This window comes from Haliotis rufescens, unplaced genomic scaffold (assembly GCF_023055435.1).
Source record: "Haliotis rufescens isolate VD_foot unplaced genomic scaffold, xgHalRufe1.0.p SCAF_16, whole genome shotgun sequence".
Taxonomy (NCBI): Eukaryota; Metazoa; Mollusca; class Gastropoda; order Lepetellida; family Haliotidae; genus Haliotis; species Haliotis rufescens.
The window spans coordinates 21,945,709-21,972,944 of record NW_025963846.1 but is presented as its reverse complement, the minus strand read 5'-3'; the positions used below and the strand labels follow the sequence as shown (position 1 = coordinate 21,972,944).

Here is a 27,236-nt window from a genome sequence, read left to right as displayed (position 1 = left end):
GTAGTCCTGTGGGTACCCGGGTCCTACTTAGTACCCAACCAACCCTGGTACCCAAGTTAACCGTCCCAACCCTAGTCAGAGGTAGTCCTGTGGGTACCCGGGTCCTACTCAGTACCCACCCACATAAGTACCCGAGTTACCCGTCCCAGCCCTTGTGGGCATACTGTTAAGATTCATGCAAAGTCTCATAGATACAGAGAAATAAGGAATTTTTACCCTCACAGACAAAAAGATTATTGGACCTGACATCCTTCTTGCTGAACCAGTGGTATTTTCACAAAAGATTCATCTTTGGCTGCATATTAATTTGACCCCTGGCTTAAAAACAGCAAGGTTAAAGATAATAAAATTAAGACAAAACTGCATGAGAATGTTCAGAATGTAATGCTATAATTAATTCTCATTGTTGGTGCAAGTGAAACTAGCTGCGACATCCAACTAAACGACGACAAACATGACAAAGTTCTTAGATTTGCATAAAATATGGGCAGCCTAGCATGTTCAATTAACTTCACCTCACTGTGTCATAATTTATGTACAGACAATTGGCCTGGCATGAAAGTGAGGTGAGGCCTGTCACATCCCCCCCCCCCCCCCCCCCCCCCCCCATGATGGCTTCCCATCAGTCCAAGGGTTTGATCATTTTCCTCATTTTGAGTTCCTGCAGAGCCATCAGATGCCTTGACTCTGAAGGTTAAGTCAGGACAGTGGGGGTGGAGTGGAGTGGAGTGGAGGACATTGGATGAAATTACAAAAATGTCCAGTCTGGTCTGAGGCCTTCACAGTGAGTGTTCAGTCTGGTCTGAGGCCTTCACAGTGAGTGTTCAGTCTGAGGCCTTCACAGTGAGTGTTCTGTCTGGTCTGAGGCCTTCACAGTGAGTGTTCAGTCTGAGGCCTTCACAGTGAGTGTTCTGTCTGGTCTGAGGCCTTCACAGTGAGTGTTCAGTCTGATGCCTTCACAGTGAGTGTTCTGTTTGGTCTGAGGCCTTCACAGTGAGTGTTCAGTCTGGTCTGAGGCCTTCACAGTGAGTGTTCAGTCTGGTCTGAGGACTTCACAGTGAGTGTTCAGTCTGGTCTGAGGCCTTCACAGTGAGTGTTCAGTCTGATGCCTTCACAGTGAGTGTTCAGTCTGATGCCTTCACAGTGAGTGTTCTGTCTGGTCTGAGGCCTTCACAGTGAGTGTTCAGTCTGAGGCCTTCACAGTGAGTGTTCTGTCTGGTCTGAGGCCTTCACAGTGAGTGTTCAGTCTGAGGCCTTCACAGTGAGTGTTCTGTTTGGTCTGAGGCCTTCACAGTGAGTGTTCTGTTTGGTCTGAGGCCTTCACAGTGAGTGTTCAGTCTGGTCTGAGGCCTTCACAGTGAGTGTTCAGTCTGGTCTGAGGACTTCACAGTGAGTGTTCAGTCTGGTCTGAGGCCTTCACAGTGAGTGTTCAGTCTGATGCCTTCACAGTGAGTGTTCAGTCTGATGCCTTCACAGTGAGTGTTCAGTCTGGTCTGATGCCTTCACAGTGAGTGTTCAGTCTGATGCCTTCACAGTGAGTGTTCTGTTTGGTCTGAGGACTTCACAGTGAGTGTTCAGTCTGGTCTGAGGCCTTCACAGTGAGTGTTCAGTCTGGTCTGAGGCCTTCACAGTGAGTGTTCAGTCTGGTCTGAGGACTTCACAGTGAGTGTTCAGTCTGGTCTGAGGACTTCACAGTGAGTGTTCTGTTTGGTCTGAGGCCTTCACAGTGAGTGTTCAGTCTGGTCTGAGGCCTTCACAGTGAGTGTTCAGTCTGGTCTGAGGCCTTCACAGTGAGTGTTCAGTCTGAGGCCTTCACAGTGAGTGTTCAGTCTGGTCTGAGGCCTTCACAGTGAGTGTTCAGTCTGGTCTGAGGCCTTCACAGTGAGTGTTCAGTCTGGTCTGAGGACTTCACAGTGAGTGTTCAGTCTGAGGCCTTCACAGTGAGTGTTCAGTCTGGTCTGAGGCCTTCACAGTGAGTGTTCTGTCTGGTCTGAGGCCTTCACAGTGAGTGTTCAGTCTGAGGCCTTCACAGTGAGTGTTCAGTCTGGTCTGAGGCCTTCACAGTGAGTGTTCAGTCTGGTCTGAGGCCTTCACAGTGAGTGTTCTGTCTGGTCAGTCTGAGGCCTTCACAGTGAGTGTTCTGTTTGGTCTGAGGCCTTCACAGTGAGTGTTCTGTCTGGTCTGAGGCCTTCACAGTGAGTGTTCAGTCTGGTCTGAGGCCTTCACAGTGAGTGTTCAGTCTGGTCAGTCTGAGGCCTTCACAGTGAGTGTTCAGTGGGGTCTGAGGCCTTCACAGTGAGTGTTCAGTCTGGTCAGTCTGAGGCCTTCACAGTGAGTGTTCAGTCTGGTCTGAGGCCTTCACAGTGAGTGTTCAGTCTGGTCAGTCTGAGGCCTTCACAGTGAGTGTTCAGTCTGGTCTGAGGCCTTCACAGTGAGTGTTCTGTCTGGTCAGTCTGAGGCCTTCACAGTGAGTGTTCAGTCTGGTCTGAGGCCTTCACAGTGAGTGTTCAGTCTGGTCAGTCTGAGGCCTTCACAGTGAGTGTTCAGTCTGGTCTGAGGCCTTCACAGTGAGTGTTCAGTCTGGTCTGAGGCCTTCACAGTGAGTGTTCTGTCTGGTCAGTCTGAGGCCTTCACAGTGAGTGTTCTGTCTGGTCTGAGGCCTTCACAGTGGGTGTTCAGTCTGAGGCCTTCACAGTGAGTGTTCTGTCTGGTCTGAGGCCTTCACAGTGAGTGTTCAATCTGGTCAGTCTGAGGCCTTCACAGTGAGTGTTCTGTTCAGTCTGAGGCCTTCACAGTGAGTGTTCAGTCTGAGGCCTTCACAGTGAGTGTTCAGTCTGGTCTGAGGCCTTCACAGTGAGTGTTCAGTCTGGTCAGTCTGAGGCCTTCACAGTGAGTGTTCTGTCTGGTCTGAGGCCTTCACAGTGAGTGTTCAGTCTGAGGCCTTCACAGTGAGTGTTCTGTCTGGTCTGAGGCCTTCACAGTGAGTGTTCAGTCTGGTCTGAGGCCTTGACAGTGAGTGTTCAGTCTGAGGCCTTGACAGTGAGTTTTCAGTCTGAGGCCTTCACAGTGAGTGTTCAGTCTGGTCTGAGGCCTTCACAGTGAGTGTTCTGTCTGGTCAGTCTGAGGCCTTCACAGTGAGTGTTCAGTCTGAGGCCTTCACAGTGAGTGTTCAGTCTGAGGCCTTCACAGTGAGTGTTCTGTCTGGTCTGAGGCCTTCACAGTGAGTGTTCTGTCTGGTCAGTCTGAGGCCTTCACAGTGAGTGTTCAGTCTGGTCTGAGGCCTTCACAGTGAGTGTTCTGTTTGGTCTGAGGCCTTCACAGTGAGTGTTCTGTTTGGTCTGAGGCCTTCACAGTGAGTGTTCTGTTTGGTCTGAGGCCTTCACAGTGAGTGTTCAGTCTGATGCCTTCACAGTGAGTGTTCTGTTTGGTCTGAGGCCTTCACAGTGAGTGTTCAGTCTGAGGCCTTCACAGTGAGTGTTCAGTCTGAGGCCTTCACAGTGAGTGTTCTGTCTGGTCTGAGGCCTTCACAGTGAGTGTTCAGTCTGGTCTGAGGCCTTCACAGTGAGTGTTCAGTCTGGTCTGAGGCCTTCACAGTGAGTGTTCAGTCTGGTCTGAGGCCTTCACAGTGAGTGTTTTGTGTTTTGTCTATTTTCTTTAGAGGTAGGGAGGGGGGAAGTGAGAAGTCCCATACTTTTTCTCAAACCAACCCCTAGAAATGACAGATCCACTCTGCTCCATGGTCCTTGAAATCATATTTTCCTTATCCCAGGAGATGTACCACACAGAAACTTCCTTACCTTGGCACAATTGCTTGGCAATTACAAAATACACAGAAGACGACCTTCAAAGACAAGAAACACATCAGCAGATAAGACACTACCACCACCGTAGTCCACTTCAGTAACACAGTCAAGCAGAGATCTATTCTTTCTTTCTTTCTTTCTTTCTTTCCACTTTCAACCAGAGACATCAATGTCCATCTCAAACATCAAAGGAACATGAATGTATTGGGTCTGCTGGCTTCCCCACTGACAAACTGGAATATACATACATAGGCAAGATGTCGATACTTTACACGGTATGATGTCAGTGTTCACTCTTTGACAGAAGTCAAGCAACCTCTTGACAACTGTGCAACCTTGTTCAGTTAATACTTGCATTTGCGTCATACTGATTTTACAAAATGAATGTCAGGATTCTTGTATTTCCTGAGCAAGAGCGATACATGAATTCTTCAATGAATTTCATTAAAATCAGTATAACACACGCGAGCAGCCGAGACAATGTTTCTAGTGTGAGGCCATTCTGACTATGTCAAAAAAAGATGTAAATTACATCAAAATGTCGACCAGATGAAGTAAACTATGCACTGATGCACGTGAAGTTATATTTGCACGAGTGCACAAACAATATTACAAAGGGTTTGAATGAAAATTAGAACTACAGTAAACTATGTTCATAATGAACACACTTATAACAAACTGATTTTTTTTATCCCTGTAGTTATGCTGTATAGATACTTATAACGAACTACGGTTATAACGAATTTAAATGAGTGGTCCCTTTACAATTGGTGAAATTGTACGATTTCAAAGTTAGCATCCAATCGTAACAACCTAGTTTCTACTTCTACACAAAACAAGGTGGGCCAATCTGGAACTGGAACTCAAATCAGAAGGGACGTCCGTGACACAAGTAATGGCGTGAGTTCACGTAAGAACTATTTCTCATGTAGCAGGGACAAGTTACATCTGCAGTGCGTATTTCCAATGTCTGTTAGTCACATTTCTGATCTGACTCACTCTATGGATGACAATAAAACCGTGATGTTGAAATAAAACATAACTAGTCTGAAATGATACATTATTATGAGACACTTCAAAAGTTTCTTGGGACTCTGCATATCAAAAGTGTCAGTTATGATTCTAAAATCCCAACGTAACAAAAACTGCTCCCAACATGAAAATTAGATTACATGTGACAAAAGGCAAAAACAACTTCAAACTACTGTTTCAGAATCTTATCCCTATCAATTTAAAAATGTTGCAAAAAGAAAGAATATCAATTACCATTTTAAAGAAGCAAAAAATATTTAAACAATTATCTAAAAAATAATTAACATTATTTCTGACAAAATATTCCAAACTTAATCGTCACATTCATTCAGGTTTCAACGGTGGTGGCGAAGCCTTTAAACAGAAATATGAGAAATAATTAGGTGTGAAGTGTGTAGATGGATCAGGGGCCATTAGCAGAGGTGAATCCGGGTACATGTGGCAATGGCAGATCCTCCTCCCCTAATGCTGGAGATAAATCATGTTCACTTGGGAAACCTCAGGGCCAGCTACACTCTCACAACTCACCAACTACATACAGCGCCTTCTTCTTGCTGACAAACCAGATGGGCTTTGTCCCACACAGAAATGTAGGTGCTGTGACTTTCTCCAGTCTATATGAAAGTACTGGTCTATATTAAAGTATCGGAGCTGGGACTTTCTTCAGACTATATTGTGAGTGAGTGAGTGAGTGAGTGAGTGAGCGAGCGAGCCTAATGATACATTTAACAGTACTCCAGTTATATCGCACTGTGTGCGTGTGCGTGTGCGTGTGCGTGTGCGTGTGCATGTGCATGTGGCATACTAGTCTGGAATAATGCCCATTTTATAGTCCTATCCCACTGAGATACCATGGCGCAGTTTTAACATGAATACCCAGCTCAGTTCTTGTTTTAGCCCCTTAATGCCAAGCGCCAGACAGGGTAACAACAAGTACCATCTTTTAATGTCTTTTGGTATGACAGTGTACCACTAGATCAAAGAGGCGGTCACACAGCATATCAGCTTGATGTGTGAGGAAAGCCCAAAGTGAGTCTTGGATATTTAACACTTTGGTGAAACCCACAGGTTGTGCTGAGGAACTCAAGATCATAGGTTTCTGGCAAATCTGCACAGTTAAATTGTGGCGCCATAGGATGACTGACTGACTGAGTATGGTTTTACACAGCTTTTAGCAATATTCCAGCAAATTCACGGCGGGGGACACCAGAAATGGGCTTCACACATTGTACCCATGTCGGGAATCGAACCCGGGTCTTCGGCGTGACGAGCAAACGCTTTAACCACTAGGCTACCCGACCGCCCATTTGGTTGTGTGGATCGTGGCTCATGGTCTCAGCTACCAGTTTGTCTGCTCCAGACTTATTTCACACAACCAATCACAGTTATTCTAATATAATTTTGACAGTTGCCATGTTAATTTCAATTGGGTGTGAATTTATGATGACATGTTCCAGCATGTTTCACACATTCAGTTTCCGCATGCCCTAGGTTTGGCCAGTGATTCATGCAAGTACTGCTGAAGCGCTACTGACCCGGTCATTTGTTAACTTCCATCTTCGACAGGTATCCAAGCCTGCTATACATACATCACCGACTGCAGCCATCCAGTCCTCATCTTAATCACTTCACAAACTGGCAACCTGACTCATCACAAACTATACACAGGTAAACAAAGTCCATCTTATTTCTTGTTTTTAGTTTAAAATAAAGATAAGACATGGACCGTGTCGTGCACCGGTGTCTCCCTCTGTAACTCCATGTGGTCAACACAGAAGCTCAGCTCTAGGGCTGGGACGAGTCCAAATTTACTACCCGGCTACCCAGGTCCCCATTACCCGACCCTACCCGGGTACCCACTGTAGGTCTCAGGAGATGTCTCAAAATGTCCGATTGGGAACATTTTTAGGATAGACCAGGCAAAACGTATTTAGATACATGTATTAAACAATCTGGTCATTCATACACTGAAGTTGAATTAAGTTATATCTTTATTCAACCATATGAAAAATCAGAAGGAATGGGTGCATAGTCAGAAAGAATTGCGAGCATTAGTGACTTGTAGTGTAACCATAGAGTTCTAGATAATTTTTGCCATTTAACAATATATCACGTGACTAACCACGGGTCCAGGTAGTCCTGTGGGTACCCGGGTCCTACTCAGTACCCACCCGACTTGGGTACCCGAGTTACCCGTCCCAGCCCTAGTAGAGTTAAGATTGTTCTCTTTTGAAAACAGTTGAGTGAGGTACAGTGAGTGAGTGAGTGAGTATAGTTTTACGCCGCTTTTAGCACTATTCCAGCAATATCACGGCGGGGGACACCAGAAATGGGCTTCACACATTGTACCCATGTCGGGAATCGAACCCGGGTCTTCGGCGTGACGAGCGAACGCTTTAACCACTAGGCTACCCGACCGCCCCTTGAGTGAGGTACAGAAAATGATGGTATATATTAACAAAATAGAATGACACATGTAGAAATTGAAAATGTTAAGAGCGTTACAGTCAGGTTATTAATAAGTTTTAGTTATTAAATTTTAATAAGATTATTAATAAGTATTACATATCTTTCCATAAAACTGTCATTTTTTGTAAACAGGTATGTCTTATTTCTGTGCAGTGATGTGGATAGATTTAATTTTTATTGCAGCTTATGTTTTTTTCTGAGTTTATTTCTTAACAGTTGTCGAAAATATCTGAACATGTTAACAACTGAGTTGGAGGTTGAGGCAAGATGTCCAATCATTATGCAAGTTTTTCCAAGAGACAAGAGAATTGTATTACCACCAAGTTCTTTATTATTTTAGCTTCATGTACACTACACTTTCCTTGAAGTCATTTTTGAAACAAATTGGTTGATTGTGACGACATTGTCACATGCCAGTAAAAGTTTACATTTCTGTAAATAAGAGGGACTTAAGACCAGTTCAGCTCTGCACCACCAAATTTTTATTTTCTCAAGAAGAGCTAAATCCAACATGTTTAAAAAGTCTCCTGTATTTGTTTAGGGACAAGTGATACTTGTACAAATATTTGCGCAGTTAACTACAGCCTTGTGTATTTGTTTTCAGGTGTGAAGATATCTACCGTATTTGCAGAAAACTATTGAGTTAACTCACAAATTGATTTGGTAGAGGTTAACTACCACAAGACATCTCTAAAACAATGAAATCTTAGAATAAAAGCTCTCTTCTCAGAAATTGTAACTTCCTACAGTCATACGTGTCCATTATTGCAAGATTCTGCAGTCGAAAGGTCTTACTTGCTTCAGTGATTCTAACCATTCGATGTCCCGGTCCCTAGCCGTTATTCAATGCCGCAGTTCTACTGTTGTTTTAATTCAATGTCCCAGTCCGACACCTTAAAAATGTGTTGCATAAATTATTAAGTGGAACCAAACAGAAAAGGAAGTGAAGCATACTTGTTTTAACTCCACGTCAAATCACTTTTAGGACGTCTTTGCATGCTGATGCTTTGAAAAGGATGTCACACTTCACAGATTGACACGTGCCAAGTTTCAAATATTTCAATGTTTCCCCCTCCCAAATTTCTCAATTGATGTTACAGTAAATTACCTTTATAACGAACTTATTTTTTTGTTCCAAGTCATTTTTGTATATATGCTGTGTATATGCTTATATCAAACTACAGTTATAACAAACCGAAATTAGTGGTCCCTGGATAGAAATCTGCACAAAGTTCACGAACCAGTTTTCGATTTTGTTGTGTGATTTTAATTGGACTATGCATAGACTCGTTAGTCCAGCCAAAATGTAACTCCATAATACCAGCCTAGTTTGGCAAGGGTGAAAACTGGACTTTTCTGGTCAGTTAACTCTCTTGCCTCAGGGAGATGCAGAAGTGTCTGCAGGACACCTCTCCTGAAGCCTTCAGCCTGTTACCTTACCCTTGACCAGTCTTGCTGAGTGTGAAATGTTGTTCTTACTAGTGGTGTGATTAGCAGTGAGAGTCTTGGGATAGCAGATGGGTGCAGACAACTGCTGTCCGCTCGTAGGGCCAGTGATAAGTCCGGCACCACACCAGCAGGGGGCCATTGAAATAACAGGGGGAGGGCATAGCACCTTGACACCACCACACAACAGGCGTGTCACTGATGTATGTGGATAATCAAGTTAAAAACAGCTTTAAATGATTTAATACCTACTTTCTCTGATGTTATAAAGGAAGATACATTCAAATAAGATATGTTCGGGATAGTACAGGCTGACATATTTTCTGACATCTAACACCTAAATCCCACAAGTCTGCTACATTAATGGTCCTGGGGCAATTCATTTATGACGGGTACACATTCAAGTTACTTATTGGGGTGAACAATACTACGTTGGTTTGGATTGTGGTCAAATGTCCACTACTATTTGTTTCAAAGCAAGCAAGCCTTTATATATAAAAAAGTAAATGAAAAAATAAAGATGGCTACCCTTGCATACTGAAGCAAGTAGACAAGCACAATATTGTAATCTCTATGGAATAAAACACACGTAGAGAGTTTTATTTGCCCTAAATCCTTTGTACTTTATTGTGAGACGAAAATTCAAAACATCCTCCCTGAGCACCAACTGAATGATTTTAGTTTAATCATTCAGAGCTCCAGATAAGCTGCGTATCTGCGTAAAATACGCATCAGAAATGCAGAAATATGCAGTAAAATAAAATCCAATTGTATCAAATACGCAACGAACATTACAGATACGCTACAAAAATAAAACTTGTGCGTATCATCAAAAAATTGTGAAGTAACCCTGCGTATTCGATTAGCAAATCAGCAACTTATTTTGAAATTATAAACGGACATTCTGTCAACCTTGCCAAACTCCACGATGACAGTTACATCATGATCACCAGAAATGGGCTTCACACATTGTACCCATGTCGGGATTCGAACCCGGGTCTTCGGTGTGACGAGTGAACACTTTAACCACTAGTGACTGCCCCGAGTGAAACTTGATCTTGGTTAAATCATTACAGTAAATCATGATTCTTGCGAACTCTAACAAGCCATTGAAATTTGATTGTCATGGCTGCCATTTTCGATTCCCCAACTTCTGACACATAAGCTGTAACACGCAATATGTTGTGACAATGTTGATGCACTGCAGATTAGGCATATATTGAGCTGATTGTAACTGACACTTGTGGAGGCTCACTTATGTGTCATGTAGTGAAAATAGGATGATTAGATGTTTGTTTGTGGTTTCATTCACAGCTAATGGTGGCCCACACTGACAGAAAACAATGTATCTCTTTAAGGCTGGAACTTGTTCCACAGAATTTCTTACTCCTGTGAGCCTACATAGTAGAGTAGACTTTTGAAAGTTCCTTATAACCGTTATAACCAGTTATATCTGTGTTTGCCATAACCATGTTCTACTGTATATTGTTTCACACTTCATGGGACCTGTGAATAGGTCTCCAGCAACCCTTTATTGCCATGAAAGTCGACTATGCTTGTCATAAGAGGCGACTGATGGGATCAGGTGGTCAGGCTCACCAACTTGGTTGATGCATGTCATTGTATCCCAATTGCGAAGATCGATGCTCATGATATCCATCACAGGATTGTCTGGTCCAGACTTGATTATTTACAGACCCCGTCACATAGATGGAATATTGTGGCGTTAAACAACAAACAACCCAACAACAAACAAACAAACAATCACACTTCATGGACATTTGAGACACTTTGTTTTAGTTATATGCATAAGTTGTTGAAACTTTGATTTGTAAATCATCAAGGTCACGACAAGGTGAGGTGAAATGGGGTTTAACGTCCGTCCAAGATTATTGCACTTATAAAGCGATGTGCATTCACGTGTGTGTCTGTGTGTGACAGCTTGTACTAGTCCGGACTGATGCCGATTTATAGTGCTAGCCCATGCTACCATGCTGCAGTTTAACATGGATACCCCACTCAGACACAGTATACTGATTCCGAGCCGACCAGTCCTTGTTTTAGCCCCTAAATGCCGAGTGCAATACATGGTAACATCAAGTACCATCTTTTAACATCTTTTGGTATGACACGGCCATGGATCTAACACCAACCCTTCTGCTCTCCAGGCAGATGGGCTTCACACATTGTACCCATGTCGGGATTCGAACCCGGGTCTTCGGCATGACGAGTGAACGCTTTAACCACTAGGCTACCCGACTGCCCCTCATAGCTGAATGAGTCTGGGCAAGGCAAACCAATGTTCACAGTAACTTTCTTCTTGTGACTGGTTCTTACAACATGGCAGGCCTCAAAGTTTACATTTTTACCAAGTAGCCATATGGCTACAAGTATTTTTTTCCAGGTAGCCAGTGTTAAAATCAAGAAGTCAAGCCAGTATTGTAGGTAGCCAAAAACATATGAAATTATCTTTATCAAATAACTATAATAATATGTATAGTTACAGCACTAGTCTTGAAATTGTGTCTTAATGGAAACTACTTGAATTTTGTTACTTGTGACTTGAACAATGATGCAGTTTATGTTACTAGATTATATTGGTATATCCTTGCTTATCCAATGAGCATTGTCAACTAAAATAAAGTACTAATAACATGTTTTTATGTATTTTGGTTCACTGTCGTCTTTAGAAGGAATTATCTGTGAGTACAATTATTAGCAGACATGTTTTCCAATATCAGCTGTTATTTATTTTTGTGTCTACAGATGTGTAGCAATAGAATTTAGTCACCACAAGATATTTTCTAGGTAGTCATTTGGCTACCTCTGAATTTTAGACAGTAGACAAATTGAAATTTAGGTCGGATCGGCGACCGTTTTAGTCGCAACTTTGAGGCCAGCACTCCCCTATTCTGCCCCTGACTCCACAACGTCCCCGATGCAAGATGCTACATAAAAGTCCCCTGGCAAATGGGACTGGGAAGCTTGTGAGGTTTACTGCAAGAACCGATAGTCTTATCCAGCCCCCTCCTGTCCCGCCATACATTCACATGTAGCCAGACAAATGAGGCGATCCTGTTCCCGACTCGTCACTGCTCCTCTTTTTCTACTTCATCACCTTCAGCTAAGTTCAAGCCTGATCTGCTTTTTCTTTCAACGTCTGCAATTCAAGCCAGGTATTTTGTGTAATTGGAACTATATTTTTCTCAAATTGTCCCAATCTTTTTTCACTATGCAGGCAAACGTAGATTTATTGTTCAATTGTACAGATATCTCAAACACATATTTTTGTCCTGTCTGTGCTGCCTTAAAAAAATACAAGTCTCAAAGATGTATTTACCAGCTCAATTATTTACAGACTGCCCTCTTTAAGCTGAAATATTGCCGACAGCATTAAAAAACGTTCAATCCCTCAAAGCAGGCAAAGCTATATAAGAAAGGTGTGCGAGTATGTTTTTTTTATTATCTAGTTTCGCCCTGTTCCAGCATCATCACTGCAGGGGACACCAAGACTGGGTCCGTTAAGGAGTCATGTTTTGAAATGCTTGCCTCACTCTTGATTTCAGTTGGCTGCAGGAGCTGAGTGATTGGTCTCGTTCGCCTCATATTATTTTTAGACTGAAATATTAGAACAAATCCTCAAAGGGTGTTCTTCACTGAACAATTCAGACAAAGGCCAGGAGACAGACCATGATCCCACAGAAAACCCTACTGCGTTTTGTTGACGCAGTCTCTGAAGAGTTATCTCCCTTGTACTGTAACAATTCCATCAATGTAAAGGACAAGGGAAATAATGTGCCGTTTCTGACCAACAGAATACGCATAATTTAACATATGAGAATAATGGTATAAAATATATGTTAATTTGAACAGGAATTACAGTTTCTTTTCAACATGTTTTCGACTCATTGACAAGAAAACAGCGTTATCACTACCTCTCACCATGGGGCACATAAGAACCTGAGGAGTTTACCTCAATGCTGATTTCTTAAAGCATGCACTGCAAATAGGATGCACAAAATCTAAACCATTGAGAAAGGGAGAGTAACTGTTGAAAAAAATATATATTATGGCATCAATCTTTTTAACTGATAAGTATGCAAAGTTTCATACATGTAACTTCAGTTGTTTCTGTAAAGGCTTGTCCCCAGTGCAATCACTATGCACTAAGGCAAATCAAAATATTAAAGTTGGTTAGTTGGTTTGTTGTTTAACTCCGCACTCAACAATATTCCAGCTGTATGACAGCGGTCTGTAAATAATCGAGTCTGGACCAGACAATCCAGTAATTAATATCATGAGCATCGATCCACGCAATTGGGATCGATGACATGCATCAACCAAGTCAGCGAGCCTGACCACCCGATCCCGTAAGATTCAGAAATGAACACAACAACCCATCTGGTTTTTAAGTTCTGCTCTGGAAATAAAAGCAGCCTGTAAATCTTTCCAAATGTGTATATTATATCAGGAAGGAGCAAAACAGAATTGATTTCCATAATAAGTCGTCTCCTCTTGGGCTGAGGGTTGGGATGGGATGGGGTGGGGGGTAGGGGATAAGCTCTAAGTATTAGTTTGTACTTTTTTGTGTATATAGTTTTTGGCCTTTCTTGTCCAACTTGTTGCCATGGAAACACAAAATGCACCAGTTCAGCATGTGTTTGACACATGTGCAAAGTTCATAATAAAATATTAAACCCTTTCCAAGTTATGCTCCAGAAACGAATGCTACACATGCTGAGTCCAGCTTGTCGCCAAGAAAACAATTTTTTTTCTTAAGAAATACCAAATCGTCAAAAGGCACCAGTTCAGCAAGTTTGATACATGAGCAAAGTTCCCAATAAAACAATAAACTGTTTCAGAGTTGTGCTTCAGAAACAAAACATGACGGAAAGATGAACGGACAGACAGCACCCAGGAGGTGGGAGGGGGATAATAATATTTAAAGGGTTGGGTCGGGTAGCTCAAGTGGATCCTGAGCAGGACCTAGGTACCCACAGGACTACCCAGACCTGTAGATAGTCACGTGGTATGTTGTTTAATGACAATAACAATACTACGTTATGATTACCCTACAAGTCGCTAATGTTCACCTTTCTTTCTGACTATGATCGCATGCCTTCTGAGTGGTATATGTTTGAGTAAAGACAAAGCCTCAGTCAGCTTCAATGTACGCATGATCAGATCGCATTATAATAGTTATATGTGTATCTAGATAGTTTTTGCCAAGGCTTTTTGCCAGTTATTCTAAAAAAAGTAAAACATTATTTTTATTGGTATTGTATATACAGTCGACACTCGGTTTAATCCAACACGACTAATGATGGGAACCGATTAAATCAGTGCTATTTAGACCCGTTTATCCGACAGTCTCCAACACACCTAATTTGCAAAGAATTACCGAAATCACTCATTAATCAGTCTCATTAATCCGACACAGTGATCAGCGTACTCTGTGGTCATCTGCCCGCGAAAACACAGCCCATGTTTTGATGCGAGACGAGCATATTACAAAAGCTGCAGAGATAAACTTGCTGAACAATAAACAATCAATGCTTTAAATAAAGAAAACAGAATTAATCACATGCTAAGATTTCCTCAATCTCATTCAAATCAGATACAAGTCCTCGCTATCGCCGAGGACATCCCATTACAGGTCACGTCAGAACAACCTTTCGAAAAATTATGACTGACCAATGAACTGACTAACAGGAAGTCAATGTTAGCCACTTAGAAAGCAGCTTTCTTGCTTGTTTCAAACTTGCGACTTCCAATCCAGACTAAGCTTTTAAAAGTAATTTGAATAAGTCAAACAATTGTTTTGTGTTGAGCTTTAGAGGTCACATGATTTGAAAACATATTCCGCTTACAATGTAACATAACATGAATATTTAATTTTTAATTTTTTTATTACGTGTTTGAATCGTTATCTTTCATGTAGTTGTCCGATCTTCTATCACAAACGTTGATACTACTTAATTTTGTTTATCCGACATACTCGTTAATCCGACATAATCATATGCAACCAACCATGTTGGATTAACGGGACTTGACTGTATACATATAATTTTATTTTATTTATTTCTCATTATTTATATTTATTCATTTTACTTTATTTTTTTAATTATCATATCACAATGAATACACATGTATTTTAATGTCTCATATGCCTAATATGGCTGGATGTACAAGCTTTTCTTTTGAACCCTTATCATGTCCAATGTTTTTAACATGAACGCTTGAGCATGTGACAGTCACACAAAAATATCAAACGGCAGTGAACAAACGTCAATGAAACTAAAGCTTTTTCAACAAAAGTTACTTGGCAATTAAGTGCCATGCTGCTGCTTTCTATAATAAAAACCAGAAATTACAGACTGTCATGTTCACTTCAGGTGTTAGTAGGGGCGCTAATAAAGATCACTTACACATCAATCTATAGTGAGTGAGTGAGTTTGGTTTAACGCCGCTTTTAGCAATATTCCAGCAATATCACGGCGGGGGACACCACAAATGGGCTTCACACATTGTACCCATGTCGGGATTCGAACCCGGGTCTTCGGCGTGACGAGCGAACGCTTTAACCACTAGGCTACCAGACCACCCCACATCAATCTATAAGATGGACAGGGAGTGCTTATTGGAGCCGGGCACTTAATACAGTGAATATGGTACTTGAAATGATTCATTTTATGGAAAATAAGCTTAGAGGATTAAGTGTTGGATATCCTATGCAAATTGTGAACAGACATAAATAATTTACATTTCAATTCCTGGGGGTTCCAGAAAAGTTTGCAGTAAATAGTTGCTTCTCTTCAATTTAACACTGAAATCCTATCCACCCATGTATAACTGGATGAAGGCTTCTAAGCATGTGATATGACACTGCTGGCAAAATGGTTGGAAATCAACTGATGGGTGCCACATATCAGCCTCTCAGAAATTACAACTTTGTCCCTGCGTTGTAAGGAATATTACCCTGTGTTCTCACTGTCTTTTGAAAGGACTGGCAACTCTAAAAATTACCAGTCTCCCCTAATTTTTGACACTCCTAACTTTCAACAAATATCAAAGCGGATGAACATTACCTTGTTTCAATTCTTTCAAAATCATGTTCAATGAAATATCGTCAGCTAGATCTACATGTCATTCAAAGTTCAGTCAAAATTTTTTAATATTTCGAGACTAAGTCGCTACAAATATGTATATAGCCTCAAAGCAAAGCGAAATGTTATTCCTTGCACTAAAAATAGACAAGGGGAAACCCTGATGATAACAAACAAGCTGACTTTGTTCGAGATATATACTTATATGAATATCGACGATGTTTTGTTCAACAACAAAGATTTATAGGGTACTTTATTTGCCTGTCCACTGGGACAGGCAGCAGAGTTCCAGATAAGCTGCGTATCTGTGTGAAATGCAGAAATACGCAGTATAATAAAATCCAATCGTATCAAATACGCAACGAACATTACAGATACGCTACAAAAAAAAAACTTGTGCGTATCATCAAAATATTGTGAAGTAACCCTGCGTATTCGATTAGCAAATCAGCAACTTATTTTGAAATTATAAACGGGGATTGCGTCAACCTTGTCAAACTCCATGATGACAGTTACATCATGATCATTTGCCATCACACTTTCATGTGGAAGTATCGTGGTATTTTGGAGTCCTATAAAGGACACCAGTTTGCAGGGACTAGATGAATAGTGTTTTTAAATATTTAACGTAAATACCCATGTGTAAAAACTAGTGGGTAACAGAAATTTGAATACCCAGATAGAATTACTAATACCCAATGATTTTAAAATGCATGGGTAAAATACCCACAACACCAAAAGCTTATCTGGAGCCCTGGGCAGTCACATGAATTACCAGCCCAAGCCTTATCTTACTGGTGAATGGGACCACTGATTACCGCCATATTATGAAGGCTAGGCAAAGTACTTGAAACAGGGAAGTTATCAGTTCAGTACAAGATGCCACACTGTGACAGAGGTCACAGATGACAGGGGAATTCTCATGGCCCTCTTGCCCAGAATCCTCCGCAGGTAGCGGCCATTGTTGACTCACAATCCTCATCTTGCTTTCTTCATCTTTGGGTATTGACTTTGGGGCCAGATTATTTGTTTCTCATATCAGTGTATATGATACAGCATTCATCAAACATGCACTTGGTTTTTATGATTATTTTCTTTAAAAGATTAGAGAAGTATCAGAAAGCAACAGGGCATTACAAATATAATAATTAGAAAAATTCTCAATAATTTCACAAGGGACCAATAAATTTAAATTCTGACTTTCTGGCCTTTAAGCCAAATCCTGTGTAATTTTAAATTCTCATCATCAAATGATCTCTTTTTTTTACAATTATTGTAGTTGAAAATGAAATCATATTTTCCTATTTGAGTAATCAAATTAATTTAAATGAACAGAAAAATAAAAATATAAACATTACTGAAAGAGAAAATAATCGCTAATTAAAGGCATAATATTTGTCACAGATCAAAGGATCTTGGCTAATCACATCATAAACACTACTTTACTGTACAAATAAGTTGTATTTCATATTAGAAACCTGCAGGCCATTTATAACATTAAGACTATCCATTCACTACAGGAGACCCTGTGGCAATTTCAGCATAATTTCATGCAAACCTCTGAAATTGGAAATGGTAATTCTGATTTTTTTTCTATTCATGTGCCATGAAAATGAAGAACAGGACGAAAATGTGTACATGTTGTAATATTCAATATAGAAATAACACTCACCAGAAGAGCATGAAGAACAGGTTCTCCCTTGTGGTCAAAGGGAAACAACTCCGGCAGGCTTGTGGCATGTGATGATGTGCTCTATGGAGAAACAAAGTTATTTCTATACTTCACTGTACAATGCAGTGTGGACCATGTTATTTACAAGAAAAATATACTTCCTGCAAATATGAGTAACGATTAGGATTGGACAAAAATAATTCTATGAAGGAGTGAGTATGGTTTTAAGCCACTTATATATATTCCAGCAATAGCACAGCAGGGAAACCAGAAATGGGCTTCACACATTGTGCCCATGTCGAAAATCGAACCGGGGTCTTTGGCACGACGATTGAATGTTTTAACCACTAGGCTACCCGCCCAAACTCTGTGAAGGAACCACCAAATATAAAGAAACCTCAAGTATGTTGATTTCCTTGAGCTGAAAAGGGGATGAGTAAAGGCTGCTAGATCAGAGAAGGGAGGAGCGAGGTAAAGGGGTTGGGTGTTTGACTGATGTTTACTCTGGGTTAGGAAGAGAGACTACCCTAAGAGGTAACAAAGAATGTTAAAATTGCTAAAAATAGCAAAACATATTGTGATATCATTGTAGAATATTGCAATGATGTTTATAAAAACTGTACTGTTAAGTTTACATAAACCTTTTCCTCAGTTGTTTGCGCTGTATAAACCAAACGGTCTGCATGATTCTTTCTACCATCACCCCTCACCATGCAGATTCTAATTCAACCAAGTTATCTGCAAGCTGGCTCTCTGTTATCACACCCCTCACCATGCAGGCTCTAATTCAACCAAGTTATCTGCAAGCTGGCTCTCTGTTATCACACCCCTCACCATGCAGGCTTTAATTCAACCAAGTTATCTGCAAGCTGGCTCTCTGTTATCACACTCCTCACCATGCAGGCTCTAATTCAACCAAGTTATCTGCACGCTGGCTCTCTGTTATCACACCCCTCACCATGCAGGCTCTAATTCAACCAAGTTATCTGCAAGCTGGCTCTGTTATCACACCCCTCACCATGCAGGCTCTAATTCAACCAAGTTATCTGCAAGCTGGCTCTCTGTTATCACACCCCTCTATTCAGGTAAAAAATTGACCACTCTCACTTTTTACCTCACTCTATCACATGCCAACAGGAGAGCTCTCATTATTGGACCAGACAATCCAGTGATTAATGTCATGAGCATCAATCCATGCAATTTGGATACGATTTGTATCAACCAAGTCAGTGAGCCTGAGCACCCGATCCCGTGAGTCAGCATGGGTTGCTGAAGACCTATTCTAACCCAAATCTTCACGGGTACCCAGCATAGTGTACGACTGTGCTGGACTGAATCCGACAGAAATAGGAAACCAGCAACTGTGAAATTATGTCAAATGTGAAAACAATTAAATTGTACAGTGGATTCATTTTCATCTGCAAACATTTAATTTGAATTCTACCATGAATTTGGAAAATACTTGATTCTGATTGGTCAATCAGAGGCTATTAAATAACAATAACCCCTATCTGATTGAAACAGCTGGTTCAATGGCTGCATTACCGCGGGAGCTAATATTCATAGAATAGTACTTTATTTCAGTCATTGTCGGTACGCATATTTATATAATTATTATAAACAAGTACATGTGACAAAAAGGACGCTTGCAGTTAGTACACTATTCAAAGGATGTGTGGCAATACAAATTGTGCAGAAAACACGATAGAGATCTACAAAGGGAATGTATTTACGTTTTGGAGAGCCCGGAATTTGGCACTTTTCAATATATGACTGTGACGTCATAATGGTTACGTGCGGTGTAGAACGAAAGCCTTGCAAAGCTTGTTTAGTTTTCTTTAGGGATGCCCACCTCATGTTAGATTACCAAGTTGCAGTGCTCATATGCTTTCAATGTATGTCATATGAGTGAAGTATTACGGTGTAAACAAACTGCTGGATCATATACAGCGCCATATTTTGTTCACAGGCTGTTGTCGGTGATTCCGTAATACAGATCAACAACCCACTCAAAACACTGGACTCAACCCATGCCGCTTCACTCAGTATATTTGCTAACACCAAAGAGTTCGCGGTTTTTTTAGTCATGGTAGAATGGAGATAAACATACAATGTTTTCACTGTAGAGCTAGGTTACCTGTAGATTTAACCGCTCTAAATTTAACATTTGAAACTTCACGCTGTGCATTCAGTTCCAAATTCAATTTAGCGTGATTAAATCTACAGGTGACCTAGCTCTAGAGTGAAAACACAGTATGTTTATCTCCTAAGTGTTGCTTTCAATCAATCGTTTCACGAAGTGAGTCAGTGAATGTTGTTATACACTGTCAGTGTTTCACCAATATCACAACGCCTGGCAATAACCGAGTCCGGCAAACCAAGGTTGGTAGCATGAGCAATGATCACTGCTGCCAGGGTAACTGTTTAGCCTGGGACCCGTTTCACAAACCTATTTTAGCACTATGTTGGTCGTAGCGCTTAGACGATTGGAACTTCCATACTTTAACATAGACTTATGTTGGATGTAGCGCTTAGATGATCATAACCTCAAAACTTTAACAAAGACTTAGGTTGGTCGTAGCGATTAGACGATCATGACCCCAATACTTAAACATAGACTTATGATGGTTGTAGCGATTAGACGATCATGACACCAATACTTTAACATAGACTTATGATGGTTGTAGCGATAAGACGATCATCACCCCAATACTTTAACATAGACTTATGTTGGTCGTAGCACTTAGATGATCATGACCCCAATACTTTAACATAGACTAATGTTGGTTGGAGCGATTAGACGATCATGACCCCAATACTTTAACATAGACTTATGTTGGTTGTAGCGATTAGACGATCATGACCCCAATACTTTAACAAAGACTTAGGTTGGTTGTAGCGATTAGACGATCATGACCCCAATACTTTAACATAGACTTATGATGGTCGTAGTGATTAGACAATCATGACCCCAATACTTTAACATAGACTTATGTTGGTTGTAGCGATTAGACGATCATGACCCCAATACTTTAACATAGACTTATGTTGGTTGTAGCGATTAGACGATCATGACCCCAATACTTTAACATAGACTTATGTTGGTTGTAGCGATTAGACGATCATGACCCCAATACTTTAACAAAGACTTAGGTTGGTTGGAGCGATTAGACGATCATGACCCCAATACTTTAACATAGACTTATGTTGGTTGTAGCGATTAGACGATCATGACCCCAATACTTTAACATAGACTTATGTTGGTTGTAGCGATTAGACGATCATGACCCCAATACTTTAACAAAGACTTAGGTTGGTTGGAGCGATTAGACGATCATGACCCCAATACTTTAACATAGACTTATGTTGGTTGTAGCGATTAGACGATCATGACCCCAATACTTTAACAAAGACTTAGGTTGGTTGTAGCGATTAGACGATCATGACCCCAATACTTTAACATAGACTTATGATGGTCAGAGCGATTAGACGATCATGACCCCAATACTTTAACACAGACTTATTTTGGTCGTAGCGATTAGACGATCATGACCCCAATACTTAAACATAGACTTATGATGGTTGTAGCGATTAGACGATCATGACACCAATACTTTAACATAGACTTATGATGGTTGTAGCGATAAGACGATCATCACCCCAATACTTTAACATAGACTTATGTTGGTCGTAGCACTTAGATGATCATGACCCCAATACTTTAACATAGACTAATGTTGGTTGGAGCGATTAGACGATCATGACCCCAATACTTTAACATAGACTTATGTTGGTTGTAGCGATTAGACGATCATGACCCCAATACTTTAACAAAGACTTAGGTTGGTTGTAGCGATTAGACGATCATGACCCCAATACTTTAACATAGACTTATGATGGTCGTAGTGATTAGACAATCATGACCCCAATACTTTAACATAGACTTATGTTGGTTGTAGCGATTAGACGATCATGACCCCAATACTTTAACATAGACTTATGTTGGTTGTAGCGATTAGACGATCATGACCCCAATACTTTAACATAGACTTATGTTGGTTGTAGCGATTAGACGATCATGACCCCAATACTTTAACAAAGACTTAGGTTGGTTGGAGCGATTAGACGATCATGACCCCAATACTTTAACATAGACTTATGTTGGTTGTAGCGATTAGACGATCATGACCCCAATACTTTAACAAAGACTTAGGTTGGTTGGAGCGATTAGACGATCATGACCCCAATACTTTAACATAGACTTATGATGGTCAGAGCGATTAGACGATCATGACCCCAATACTTTAACATAGACTTATGATGGTCAGAGTGATTAGACGATCATGACCCCAATACTTTAACATAGACTTATGTTGGTTGTAGCGATTAGACGATCATGACCCCAATACTTTAACAAAGACTTAGGTTGGTTGGAGCGATTAGACGATCATGACCCCAATACTTTAACATGGACTTATGATGGTCAGAGTGATTAGACGATCATGACCCCAATACTTTAACACAGACTTATGTTGGTTGGAGCGATTAGACGATCATGACCCCAATACTTTAACATAGACTTATGATGGTCAGAGCGATTAGACGATCATGACCCCAATACTTTAACATAGACTTATGTTGGTTGGAGCGATTAGACGATCATGACCCCAATACTTTAACATAGACTTATGATGGTCAGAGCGATTAGACGATCATGACCCCAATACTTAAACATAGACTTATGTTGGTTGTAGCGATTAGACGATCATGACCCCAATACTTTAACATAGACTTATGATGGTTGTAGCACTTAGATGATCATGACCCAAATACTTTAACATAGACTTATGTTGGTTGTAGCGATTAGACGATCATGACCCCAATACTTTAACATAGACTTATGTTGGTTGTAGCACTTAGATGATCATGACCCAAATACTTTAACATAGACTTATGTTGGTTGTAGCGATTAGACGATCATGACCCCAATACTTTAACATAGACTTATGATGGTCGTAGTGATTAGACAATCATGACCCCAATACTTTAACATAGACTTATGTTGGTTGTAGCGATTAGACGATCATGACCCCAATACTTTAACATAGACTTATGTTGGTTGTAGCGATTAGACGATCATGACCCCAATACTTTAACATAGACTTATGTTGGTTGTAGCGATTAGACGATCATGACCCCAATACTTTAACAAAGACTTAGGTTGGTTGGAGCGATTAGACGATCATGACCCCAATACTTTAACATAGACTTATGTTGGTTGTAGCGATTAGACGATCATGACCCCAATACTTTAACAAAGACTTAGGTTGGTTGGAGCGATTAGACGATCATGACCCCAATACTTTAACATAGACTTATGATGGTCAGAGCGATTAGACGATCATGACCCCAATACTTTAACATAGACTTATGATGGTCAGAGTGATTAGACGATCATGACCCCAATACTTTAACATAGACTTATGTTGGTTGTAGCGATTAGACGATCATGACCCCAATACTTTAACAAAGACTTAGGTTGGTTGGAGCGATTAGACGATCATGACCCCAATACTTTAACATGGACTTATGATGGTCAGAGTGATTAGACGATCATGACCCCAATACTTTAACACAGACTTATGTTGGTTGGAGCGATTAGACGATCATGACCCCAATACTTTAACATAGACTTATGATGGTCAGAGCGATTAGACGATCATGACCCCAATACTTTAACATAGACTTATGTTGGTTGGAGCGATTAGACGATCATGACCCCAATACTTTAACATAGACTTATGATGGTCAGAGCGATTAGACGATCATGACCCCAATACTTAAACATAGACTTATGTTGGTTGTAGCGATTAGACGATCATGACCCCAATACTTTAACATAGACTTATGATGGTTGTAGCACTTAGATGATCATGACCCAAATACTTTAACATAGACTTATGTTGGTTGTAGCGATTAGACGATCATGACCCCAATACTTTAACATAGACTTATGTTGGTTGTAGCGATTAGACGATCATGACCCCAATACTTTAACATAGACTTATGATGGTTGTAGCACTTAGATGATCATGACCCCAATACTTTAACATAGACTTATGATGGTTGTAGCACTTAGATGATCATGACCCAAATACTTTAACATAGACTTATGTTGGTTGTAGCGATTAGACGATCATGACCCCAATACTTTAACATAGACTTATGATGGTCAGAGCGATTAGACGATCATGACCCCAATACTTTAACACAGACTTATGTTGGTTGGAGCGATTAGACGATCATGACCCCAATACTTTAACATAGACTTATGATGGTCGTAGCACTTAGATGATCATGACCCCAATACTTTAACATAGGCTGATGTTGGTCGTAGCGCTTAGATGATCAGTACTCACCAATCTCATTAAAATCAGGTCAAAATCATCCCATTATACGTCATGTTAGAATGACATTTCATCCAACCAATCAAAGTGTTGCTTACCAGATCTGGAAAGTCACAGTTTGAACGTTTTTTCTAAATCATGCAACCTTGAAAAAGATAACACAAGGTTTTCCGAACGAAAGTTACGGGCTGTACAACTGATTCCATACCTCCTCTTTCAATGGAATAAACCTTCAAACAAAAGAGACTCTCCATATCCAGTGGAAACACTGCCATGCAATCTCAGCCCTTTATTAGATATTCCAGAATTATCTTTTTTTTTGTTCAGTTTTCAAATTCTGAATCAATATTTTTCAAAGCATACTCTGGAATGGAAGTTGTCAGTTTGAAACTAGTGCTGTAAAGCTCAAGAAAGCTGCTTCCTGGTTGTCATTCATTGGTCGGTCAAAGTTTGCAAAAGGTTGTTCTGATGTCACCTGTAATGGGATGTCCGCAGATCCTTGGGTAGCAGCAGCCAGCACTAAGATCTGATTTGAATGAGATTGGTAACTGCTACACTTTAACATAGACTTACCAAAGTTGTGACGCTAAAGACGTTCGGAACCCCAATACCTAAAGATAGACTTTCGACAACGGAAGTGCTTGGACCACTTCATGAAACAGGGCCCAGATCACACTTTGTGGCCACTCAATCCTGCTTCTTGTCAAGTCTTATGACAAGCATGGGTGCTTGGGACCCCTTCTGTCCAAAAATCCCAATAATTTTAAAACCTGATTTTGAGTCAAGTGAGCCAAAAATCCATCCCCATTGACCAAAGCTCCAATAATTTGTCCATTGATCCAGCAACTCATCCATCCAAAGATCCATCCACCCACACATACCCATCCACTCAAGATTCAGCAGGCTTTCACCATGACCTTCTCTGATGCAAGCCTCAGGTTAACAGACACTACTCCAATGTCCAAATGCCTGCAATTTGTTAAAATTTCATCACAAAATTACACACAGAAAGCTGGCCTTGGAGACAGAGTTCTTATTCATCCTTGAATTACTCTGAAATGTCATTACAAAATGTATGAAATAGCCGCCTTCGTAATTGTAGCTCAAATTGAATTTACAAATGTTGTAATTAAGTTTGAACTCTTTCTGCTTGGTCTGTTCTGTGTAAAACTACTTTAATCAAAAGAATTATCATACTGATAGGTTTGTTGTTCTTGTTCAAAGACAGTTGGACAAACCTAACTAATTTGTTTGTGTTACGCTTCACTCAAAACAAACTGTAAGACAAATAAATGGGAGTGTGTTGCAATCTGATTGGCTGAAAACATGGTGATGTGGAATACAAAGGCTGGGAAACCTCGGAACTAATCATTGTACATAAATACTTTTGTGTTAAACAATGTATCAATATTCTGACTGTTTAAGCTGCGTGATGAGGTTACACTGGCAAACTGCCTTTGTTGGCCTCACTCAGCACTGCCACTAATTGGGATAATAACATTTCACCAACTTTTACCTTCATCACTAATGTGAAACCATTGTTTTGTTTGTTTGTCCTTTAAGCCGCACTCAGCAATATTCCAGCTATATGATGACGGTCTGTAATTAATCATGTCTGGACCAGACAACCCAGTTACTGACATCATGAGCATCAATCCACACAATTGGGATACAATGACATGCATCAACCAAGTCAGCGAGCCCAGACCTTGAACATGTCAAGCTGACACACTAACAATAGTTGTAAAACAATGGGCTTATCTCATCAGGGTTAATAAATAAACTGATACAACCTACAAGATAATGTTAGTCACTAAGCTACCATATTCTTCATAAGCAATTAAAATATACATCTGTTATCATCAAATTCACTCATTTTGGACAATGATCTTCATAATATTTTCTTGCCTATATTTAAAAGAAACAAAGAAAGTTTGTCTCTCAAAATTTAGACTTCTCTTGGACATAATGTACACAGAGCTCCAGACAAGTTGTGTATCTGCGTAAAAAATGCATCGGAAATGCAGAAATATGCAGTAAAATAAAATCCAAGCGTATCAAATACGAAACGAACATTACAGATTTGCTACAAAAATAAAAATTGTCCGTATCATCAAAATATTGTGAAGTAACCCTGCGTATTCGATTAGCAAATCAGCAACTTATTTTGAAATTATAAACGGGCATTCCGTCAACCTTGCCAAACTCCACGATGACAGTTACATCATGATCATTTGCCATCACACTTTCTTGTGGAAGTATCGTGGTATTTTGGAGTCCTATAAAGCTCTCGAACCCACACGACACCAGTTTGCAGGGACTAGATGAATAGTGTTTTTAAATATTTAACTTAAATACCCACATGTGTAAAAACTAGTGGGTAACAGAAATTTGAATACCCAGATAGAATTACTGATAGTGATACCCAATGATTTTAAAATGCATGGGTAAAATACCCACAACACCAAAAGCTTATCTGGAGCCCCGTTGCATTCCAAATATTGTACAGAAATGTCCACATAGAAATCTACCTAATTTGCAGAAAATCATTTTTGTGCAGAACGCGTGCAGAATTTGGCATATATCTGCCACAGAATTCCTTAAATACACTGCAGAAGTGTAACATGCTAGTCAATAGCCATCTTCCCGAGGAGAGAGCGTCCACTAGCTTTTATTTTATAAAAGTCTTGTTTCCACTAGGCTTTGGTACAGGCTAGTGGACATGCTTTCCTCGGGAAGATGGTCAATAGCTATTTTGAAACAAAGGCTTACTGAAACAAAGAGTTGTTATTTAAATTATGCACTGATTAATTATATCATTCCAAATACTTATTTGAGATGTTTGAGCTATATGGAAAAAAACACAACAAATTTACAAATGAGCTTTTACATATTTTATGTTTTGAGAAATGGTTAAATGAAATCAATATCCTGATATCGTTTTGAAGTGTATTCTTCTGTATTATTGATGAACAGGAGTGCATGTCTGTATGTTGACACTGGTGATTGCCAAATTCACTTCAATAAACTGTTCTACACATGGATACGTTTGTCAGAAAAATGCCTCCCACAAGTCAAACAGGTGCAAAACTGAAAACAAAGCTTAAAAGTTTGCAGAACTGTGTGCAGAATGATAAAATATTTGCTGCAGAATTTAATAAAAATTACTGCAGAATTTAGATTTTCTTGCTGCGGATTACAGTGGCGACTGACTTCAAGTTAAAAGAGTGAATGAGTATGGTTTTACACTGTTTTTAGGAATATTCCAGCAATATCACAGCAGGAACACCAGAAATGGTCT

The 27,236-nt window shown here is 40.2% G+C and overlaps 1 protein-coding gene across 4 annotated transcripts in view; it reads right to left on the bottom strand.

Annotated features, from left to right (window-relative positions):
- LOC124119254 (plexin A3-like) overlaps positions 1-27,236 on the bottom strand; it is a 142,438-nt gene that overhangs the window by 105,560 nt on the left and 9,642 nt on the right. For all 4 annotated transcript variants that reach the window (XM_048396992.1, XM_048397000.1, XM_048396999.1 and 1 more), the window contains exon 2: positions 17,529-17,609. The gene's annotated coding sequence lies outside the window, so the exon portion shown is untranslated. The remainder of the gene's footprint in view (positions 1-17,528; positions 17,610-27,236) is intronic.